Source organism: Perna viridis, chromosome 12 (genome assembly GCF_037379345.1).
Source record: "Perna viridis isolate PV_CMFRI_1.1 ecotype Kerala chromosome 12, ASM3737934v1, whole genome shotgun sequence".
Taxonomy (NCBI): Eukaryota; Metazoa; Mollusca; class Bivalvia; order Mytilida; family Mytilidae; genus Perna; species Perna viridis.
Window position 1 is genome coordinate 25573479 of NC_142456.1, and position 9888 is coordinate 25583366.

Genomic DNA, 9888 nt, shown 5'->3' on the forward strand with positions numbered 1-9888 from the left:
TACGATACAGTGGATAAGGAACGAATGTGCACGGTTGTAATAAAGCATATACGTGAAAGAAACATCGGATGTCTTAATCGTATATGCCACTATGTCACTTAATCTTGAATCTAAGAATAGATCAGTTGAGCTTTTGTAAACAAAAGAGAAACGAAAGTTGGACACGTACTATATGGGTTTTTCATCTCGCCTGACCTGTTCCACTCAACCGAATTGTTTGTGTCATACAACAATAGAATCGGAATAAAAAAAAGAAATCTATCTGTATCTGCCAAAAAAATTTTGAGGGATAGTCGAACAAAATAATCTTTCGCCGACTTTGACATATTAACACATTTTACCGCACAACATACTACTATGCTATATTTGATTTTCTAGGCTAATCTGGCGATTATTTTTTTTTTCAGCAAAAATCAGGACAAATACATTGATACAAAACATTATCTTACCAAATTTAAATAAATTTGGTTGCGATTAACAGGTCGGGCAAAAGCATTTTATAGTTGAGTTGAAAAATATCAGGAAATGATCACATGATTCACAAAGGAAAATCCCAATAAATCGAAAGTAGAAAAATCGCGTATTTTAAAACATGTTTTTTCAAACAAACCTCATAAAAAACGTATAATAGCAATTTTAGTCATTTTAAAACAGTTTACGGTAGAATGCAACTTGAAAGAATTTTTTTTTTTTAAATTTCTCTTTAAACGGCCTTAACCGTCCTGCGTTGTCAAAACTTAAGGAATGACATGAAATGGGAATCCAGCATATCGACAGACCGTATGATATAAAACAATGTCAAGTATACAATAACACATTAAGTTGGTTTCCCTCTGGTACATATATGAAATAGATGATACTACATGCAAAAGTCAACCGAGGAAACTATATATGACTATATTTTTTATAATATATTTCTGATCTACATTCCAACAAAAGGCAACAAACCCCAAGTTAAAGTTATCAAACTAACGATGTCTGAAATTAAATAGTTTGGAATAACAAAACAAACAAACAAACGAACACAAGAAAAATTAAAGCAAAACAAATCTAACAATGACAGACTTGTGAAGGCTGTTTCGTTTTTTCAAGTTTAATATCTAATTGATTTAATTCACTTGAATACCCTTAAAGACATAAATTTAAGGTCTGAAATGACCAAAAGGAATTTGCTTGTCAATTATTTCATCATGGTATTAATGAATACGCTTTGTGTCGTCGAAACTTTTTTCGATAGAATCTTCGATATTTTGAATGAGAACTACTGATCATTTACGAAGCACATGTATCTGAATGCATTCATTTTTTTGTTCGGGTTGATTTTTGTCATGTGTTCATGTTCTTTTAGTCAATCTTAATTGCTTATATATTTTTTTTATTTTTAAAGTTACTGGCTTTTTTTTCTCGACGGATCTCTACTATTCTTTTGATAAAATATCTGTTATTTGTTTGTTTGAAGAAGAATTGGGGAAAAAAATGAGTAACTTAATGACCACTGGGTGCCAAAAAAGCCCGGATATAATGAATGAACGTGTTATTAGGACGAGTTTTATCTTCAAGCATTGTTGGCAATAGTATTTTTTGCTTATGTTGTTTAACTGATTAATTATCCTTTTTATAACATAATTTTCTTTTCAACAATTTCTATATTCAACATCAACTAAAAAGGTTATAATTTGTGTTTTTATTTTTTAATTCATTATTTGTGCTGGTACAATTTGGAGGGAAAAAGTACAATTTCATTGCAGAATTTATTTGAAGTGTAAAGTTTTGGAACTTTTACACTGGTTTACACTGGGAACATTTGATATATTTCTGTCATCTATATGATAATAAAATATGTCACCTTACAAATGAATTTTTCCAAGAGAAGCTTTAAATTAGAACGTGAGATTTTGAAATATCAACATGATACATTATGATTTTAAAGTTTTCATGAAGAATCACCCATTACAAGTATGTACTAGAAGGAAACGCCTTATTGTTTATCCCAGATAGTTGATGATGACGGTCTCATGAAACATATCGTGTTTTGGTACACATGTACCTAAATACTGAAGAACATTCGGCCATGAGATTAAAACATCAGATATAAGGATAAAGATCTATGAGTCAATTTGAATAAGGTGATTTGGAAAGTAAATTGTACAAACGCATTACTTATATTTGCATGAAATGTATCAGGTAAACATACATATTATACATGTAAAGGGGATTCAATTTGTGATTGACTTTGAAAAGTCAATTGTTTGGTGCACGTTAACAAGATAAGTGATTATTTATAAATGTGTAAGTATTTGCTAATCAATGAGATAAGCGGTCAACACCTTAATGCCTCGCAAACAGATGAGTAATTGATTTTGAAAGTTAACATTATTTGTGCTTGTCAATGAGGACTGTCACTAAAGTTAAACTTTCTAAATATTGGTACTTATAAACGGATAAGGATATGGTCTAAATCTTCGTGATCATAACGACAAAAGTGACTGACTTTTCTGTGTCGAACTTTTGTTGCTTGTTGGTGAGATTTTAGTTTATTATGAAATAATGTATCACCAATGTTCATATATGTATATTTTTCTGTTATTGACGTCATACTTTATATGTGACACTATCATCATTTATTACTATAATAATTATTTATAATACAAATGATATGTTGAGCAACATTACATGTAACGTTAAATTGGATAGAACTCTTTCATTCAATATCATCCAACACACTACAGTGTAGACCAAAGCACTTCCGTGGTTAAGCGTTACACACATAATGGACAAAAGCGTTTACAATCAGATGATGGCAACCTTTGCATCCCGACATCTAAACACTACTTCAATGTCTTACATATTAAATCGTTTAGTGAACAAAATAATCTGGCACAAAACAAGGGCAATATATTTTCTTGCAAAATCATAATACTACACAATGTTGAGAACGTCTTTAAAAAAATAATAATAATGATGAAAATTAAGAAAAAACCAAACAAACAAACGCTGTATTTGTGTCCTATGACAAATTTGCTCTAATTTCGCTTGATGTGCTCGAATGAGTATATGTTTGGCTCTCAGATCAATACCGTTTTCATCTAGTACAAAAACGAATAAGACATGAATTAAAAGAAAACATATACTACAATGTCTATCCGTCCAAGGAAAATTTAAAAAAAATGGTTTATAAATTAAGTAAAATAACAAATTAACTAAAAGAAATAAAACAAACATCGAAGGACATACTCTCTAACTACATTTGATAATGTATTTTGATAGCAATAAATACAATTAGGTAAGGACAAGGTTGGCTCATATTAAATGGGAAAACACGGAAAAATAGACAATATATAACGTTAAGTAATGCATATGCTGTACATTGTGATATGGTATAACATTTTAAAGGTCAAATTTGCAAAAAATAATAGTTGTCATCTCCCTGATGATCACCTATTTTTTTTTATAATCAGTAGATTATGTTGGAGGGTTAAGCATCAACCGAATCCTTCCGACAGATATTTTTGCTGTCTTTATAATCATGGAGTTTACAAGAATTTTTTTAAGATATATTTTTTCTTCGATCGTGTTCATCTGGTAATAAAGAGTCAAATATTTTTATTTGTATCAAACTTTAATTCTCCAGTTTTTTAGGGCGTCATTTGGTTGTTATTTTTCATTGAAATTATTTTTGCCTTCAAGACAAATTATTGAAATGTACACACTGACCAATTGATGTAATTTAAAAACAAATCAGATCGACTGTTTGAAAGTGCACGCTTAGCGTGCGTCTTTTTCACTGATTAAGGTAAACTAATATCATCGTCAAGATCAAATTATTGAATAGTAGACTGATTCTACAACTATTGTCATCATAGATGGATTGAGTTTCCCATTACGGTCTTCCTTTGCATATTACAGCTCCAGTTTGTTGGACGAATTGTTTTATCCAATCATAAGTGGATAACACAGCGCAAAATTGTAATAGGTAATAGTTTCGTTTAGGATATGCAATAAATGGGAAAAATCGAAAAAAATAGACAATATGTAAAATAAGTAATACATTTACATGGTGATATGACATAAAATTTAAATGACAAATTTGCCTAGAATAAAAATTGTCAGTTCGTAGGTGACCACCTTTGTTTTGACAATCACTTGATTCTGTTGGAGGTTAGGCATTATCTTAATCCTTCCGACAGATATTTCTGCTATCTGAATAATCATAGAGTCTACAAGAATTTTTTAAAATATATATATATGTTTCCGATCGTTTTCATCTGGTTAGACAAATCAAATCCACTTATCTCTCTCAACCTAAATTTCTACGGATCTTTTCGGAAGTTACTTGGCTGTTACTTTTCATTAAACCTATTGTTACCTTGGCGTTATTATTAAAATTATTGAAATCTACACACTGACCAATTGATTTACATATCTATATCACAAAACTCAGGTGAACTTTTTGAAAGTGCACGCTTTACGTACGTCTTTTGCACTAATTAAGGTAAATTAATATCATCGTCAAGGTAAAATTCTTATATAGTAGACTGATTCTACAACTACTGTTATCATAGATGGATTGGGTTTCCCTTTGCGGTCTTCTTTTGCATATTACTTTTCCAGTTAGTTGAATGAATTATTTAATCCAATCAGAAGTGGTTAACACAACGCAAAATTGTACAAATGTCATGTAATGTGCATGTCGATTCACATAAATATTACTGGAAATTTCAAGTATTAAAATATATTTTCTGTACTTTGATCAACCAGTTTCCAAAATGTAATGAATTCAATTTTTTATGTGTTTCTCTGCACTGAAATGTGTGGACGAATATTTTTATTTTTACACCATCTTTGGTTTTTCGGTTATAAAGATGATCTTTTATTGATGTAACAAGGCAAGTAGGGTATGTAAGTCTCGTTCTAGTTTCATTTTCTTTACCTGAATTTAGGACGTAGAACGTATTGAAAACCGGAGACTGATCTGCATTTTATTGTTTACTTCCGGGTACTTGAAACGCTCTATAACAATGCAAAATCTTCTATTTTATGTTTTTTTCTTAATACCTTTATCGTGTAGAAATAGATATTTTTTACACAAAAGCTGTTTTGCCCTCAACACTTTACTCAATGTTCTCAAAATGACAAGTCTCCATGCTTTTGAATGGTAGACTAGGACCCAATCTCGTGAAATTACGGGGTCACATGACGAGACGTACATACCCTATTAATGACTTTCATGTATATGATCTCTGACAGTCGTTTTATTACTGATAAAGACACAGGGTAACTTATGATTTGCGAACAGGAAATACACTGTAATTCCCGTCTGTAAAGTGTTCGTTGACCTTAATTGTTGGCGTTAAGATATTTATTTTATTTTAACTTGAAATATTTTATGAAGCTATATTTTGTACTTTTTAACGTATCTACTGGAGAAGTATAAATCGAGATATGGGTTAATACATACATACCACATTGCTGGAGGTACAACGATGGATTAAATGTTAATTTAAACACAGAATCATAGGCAGTGCGATTATAATAACGTCAATAACCCCCTAAAATGGCTTATACGAATAAAACAAAAACTATCTACGTACACAATGCAGCAAGCCGAATAAGAACTGAAGAAAATGGAAAGAAGACCACAAACAAAAACAACTAAAGTACCAGCAAAATGAACCCAACAGGGGCGCCATCAGGTGCTCCAGAAGGATAAGAATGTCCTGTTCCGCAAGCGGCACCCGTAATATTTGAATTAAGTATATTCTGGTTACAATCAAGCAATGCAGCTTCGCAAACATGTGTCAAACACTTTTTATACTAGTGCAAACTTATTCGAACTTAATGTCATTATGCAAACGTATCTTGGGTTAACAAAATTAGAATCAGGTAATAATAAATCATCATAAAACATACGCCATTAACAACTACTTTTCGAAACTGCTAGAATTTGGTCTTGAACTTAAAATGACAAAGCAATAAATCGTACAATAAAATTAAGATAGTGCCAAATTTCAGACGAAATGAAATGTTTCTTTCTTTCAAAACAATAATCCGATAGCACGGCGATTAAAAGTGACAGACACAATGTGATTAATAAAAGATATTAGTATTTATTTTTTCCGCAATCACGCATGGATTTTCGTGTACCTCGAATAAATGACATATATGAGCAGTTTAAACGTCAGAAATATTGTTTGGTTGCATTTCTTTTTGTCGCAAAGTTAACATATGCATATTCAGATTAAAGTTATTTCCTACTGTGATCTAGGAGGTGTTATTTGCAATTCGATCTCAATCTGTCAGAGATATTTATCACGGAGATGGCCATCACTGAACAGTAAGACAAGGGTCTTCAAAAAATAATCGTCAAAAGGATTGTTCATCAGTTGCACCGTTGGAGTAAGGTCCTTACCATAAGAAACTCATAGTGATGTCTGGCCTGATTCGATATTCTTGTTAGTTGCGTGTGTTTTACATTTTTGATTTTGGTTTTCTTTACATTGTGTTTGAATTGTCATTTTGCTAGTGTTTCTTTTGACGTTCCAGGCTCTTTCTCTTTATTGCATTTCTTGGTTATCTACATTGGTATAAGTAAATGTATATTTTCTTGCATTGGTAAAATCGTCTGAAAACCCTCTGCAAAGAATATCATACTTTTTTTAAAAAAAATACCCTTGATTCAACAAGTTGTAACGTGTTTTAACGTTAAATGAAAATTTTGGGGTATTTTTCTTATTGAATTGAAAAATACTCTGTTGATGTAGAGGTTGATTATCCATTCAATAGTTGTTAATCAGTGAACACTCTTGTTGAAACGCATTTGCAATGCTCAATTAACATATGCTCCTCTATTGCTGACGTATTCCTCCACTCTTTTGAGGCTGACTTTATAACTGATCTGATCCGACAGAAAGAATATCGTTTAGCTAGATCGTTTAAACTCAGTTTCCGCTATATAGATGACGTATTATCTTTAAACAATCCTAATTTTGGGGATTTGATACATCAAAAGAATTTGAGATAAAGGATACTACAGACACTGTGAAGTCGGCCTCATATCTTGACCTACACTTTAAAATCGATGACAAAGGAAAACTATTGACCACACTTTACGACAAACGTGATGACTTTTCATTCAAATTTGTCAACTTTCCTTTCATCTGTGGCAACATCCCTTCAGCACCTGCGTATGGAGTGTTCATATCACAACTCATACGCTATGCCAAAGCTTGCCGAGACAAGCATACGTTTTGTATCGCGCTAGAATTCTAAAAAATAGGCTTCTGGAACAGAGTTATGTTGCTGCAAAATAGAAGTCATCAGAACAAAAGTTTTATGGCCGTCATCGTGAGCTCATTGATCGTTACGGTGTGTCCGTCTGCGCGATGAAAACTGATTTTTGTTCAGCGTGTCATAATTTTCCTTTCGACTTTCGTCTACCCCGGACTTGACTTTTCATGTGCAACTCGGCGGTGTGTTATTAGAAAAGCAGAGGAACGCTTACCCTACCGGTGTACCTGGTCCATCCTCCCAGTTGTTAGAGTCCGAGTTGCTCATTTGCTTTTGTTACTTTGTATGTATGATTTTAGTTACTCTATGTTCTTTGTTGTGTGTGTCTGTTTTCCATGTCTGGTCTTTGTCCCTGGACTACATTCTTTTGATTACCGCTATAACCTTGGTTCCCTTGAATACTTCTTCAACATATGTGTAGTGCAATAGTATTGGGTTCCACGTTTGAAAGTCAAAAGATTGACCATATGCAACATATTTTATGACCTTATCTATTTCTTAAGACTTAATCAATAATGAAAATGAATCAAACTTATATTTTAGGAATTCACGCAATGCAGTTGTTCGTGGTTGTTAAGGTGATCTTTTCTATGGTAATGGTTGTGTTCCTGGGACAGACAGAAGGTTTTACTACCAATAAAAGAATGAAATATAGACCCTGTCCGCCACATGGTCGCTTACATGGTAAAAATGGCTTTTATTGTATATATTGCATGATTAAATCATTTCATGAAACAAATTATTTTTCCTAAGATATATATATTGCTTGATTTAAAGTTTGAAGCAGTTGAACGCTTATTTCAATACAATTAAAAAACAGCTTTCAAATTAGTGGGGAAGCATCAAAAGTATCACCTATTTATTTCATTATTGTTAGCAGATATGATTCTTATTTTCTTTCCGTACCTTCAAAATATTCGCTCTTCAAAATATATTGCACCGATGGTAGAATGTAAATCTACATTCATTTTCTTTTCAGGGGACAAATACCAAGCCAAATGATTGCTTGGACTATAGATTTTTGCATTACACAGTACTACCAATGTTGCGCGGCATCTTATTCGGACTAATATTTTCAAATTATAGAAATTTAATGAAAACATGTTTATATGAATGTCATGATTTATTACAATAGTTTAAACTAAAGGTCATACTTATCGTTTCTAACATTCCGACTACTTCACATAAGAACGTCTTTGCGATTATATCTTATAGAAACATAACGACTAGTGGTTCATAACTTCATATGATGTTATTTTGTTCTATCTTAAAAAAAACATTCTTGAAAAAAAGACGAAAACAAACAAAGAAAAACAAAAACAAAAACAAAAAAAAACAAAAACAAAAAAAACAAAACAAAACCCCCAAAAAAACAAAGAAAAAAAATTAAAACTAAAAAAAAATAATAATGACGAATATTAAAAAAAAAAAAACAAACGCAGTGTCCTATTTGTGTCCTATGACGAATTTGCTCTAATTTCGCTTTTTTGCTCGAATGAGTATATGTTTGGCTCTCAGACCAATAACGTTTTTATTTAGTACAAGAATGGAATGAATGAGACATGACTTTAAAGAAAACATATACTACAATTTTAATGAAAACTTAATTTCATTATATTTTTTATGGCACAATTAACAAATATACATTATTCTATAAATCCAAGGAAAATACAAACATGGAAAAATAATTGTGTAGTTGAATGTAATTTTAATATTGAAAATGCATTTTCACATTAAATGGTTTATAAAAGGAATGAAAAAAAAATATTATTTGAACTGACTTACAGTTTTAAATTGCACCAAACAGTAAGGAAATCTCTTATCTAGATCAATCATCAAAGATTGTTTTTTTAAACAAAAAATGTGGTTACTGTGTTATATATCAGTAGCGATAAACCGAAAATAAATAAACAAATAAAGTAAAACAAATACATAGAATTATGTTTTATTCAAATTGTTCAGGTAAACAAATATAACATGTGTGTAAGGGGGATTTGTGAGTGACTTTTTCCTTGGTGCTCGTTAACAAGATGAGTGATTAATTTTAAGTATGTTTGCACGTTTATGAGATAAAGTATTTATTTCAAATGGTCAACACTCTGGTGTTCGTAACCGGATAAGTGATTGATTTTAAAAGGTTTATATATAACTGAGTCCCCGAACTCGAAGTGTCGGGGGCTTTTTGTTTTTGTACGGTTTCTTCTGTGTTGTTAAGTCCAAGAACACGAAGTTGTATCCTTAATCAGATGGCATGACCAACAATCATGCACAAATTGGACACTTCTCCTGATGAAAAACATACATGCTTTCTTGTAAGCTTGGTTCGTTTTGCGAAAAAACTGACAATTGACAAATTGACAAATGCTTGAGGTGATTTTTCACACAAATCACTGGTTTCCTGACTAACTTTAGAGAAATCAATTACACACTCACCTGCCACTGTTTCGCTAACGGCATAATTTTTAGGCTCTGTCCGTCTACGCTTTCTCAATTCATATGTCCTCAAGCTCAAGGTGTTTCTCCTGCATAATCCATTTCCCCGGGGTGGCGACTTTTGTCCTTTGGATGATTTTCTACTTCCAGGCATTGTTTAGCAAAAAC

At 31.8% G+C, this 9888-nt stretch overlaps 1 long non-coding RNA gene across 1 annotated transcript; it reads left to right on the forward strand.

Moving 5' to 3' along the window:
- Nucleotides 1-2321: 2321 nt before the first annotated feature.
- Nucleotides 2322-8369, forward strand: LOC148601818 (uncharacterized). Its single transcript, XR_015917217.1, has 3 exons — nucleotides 2322-2521; nucleotides 7831-7971; nucleotides 8267-8369. It is a non-coding gene; the product is annotated as an uncharacterized LOC148601818 (long non-coding RNA).
- The last annotated feature ends 1519 nt before the right edge of the window (nucleotides 8370-9888 follow it).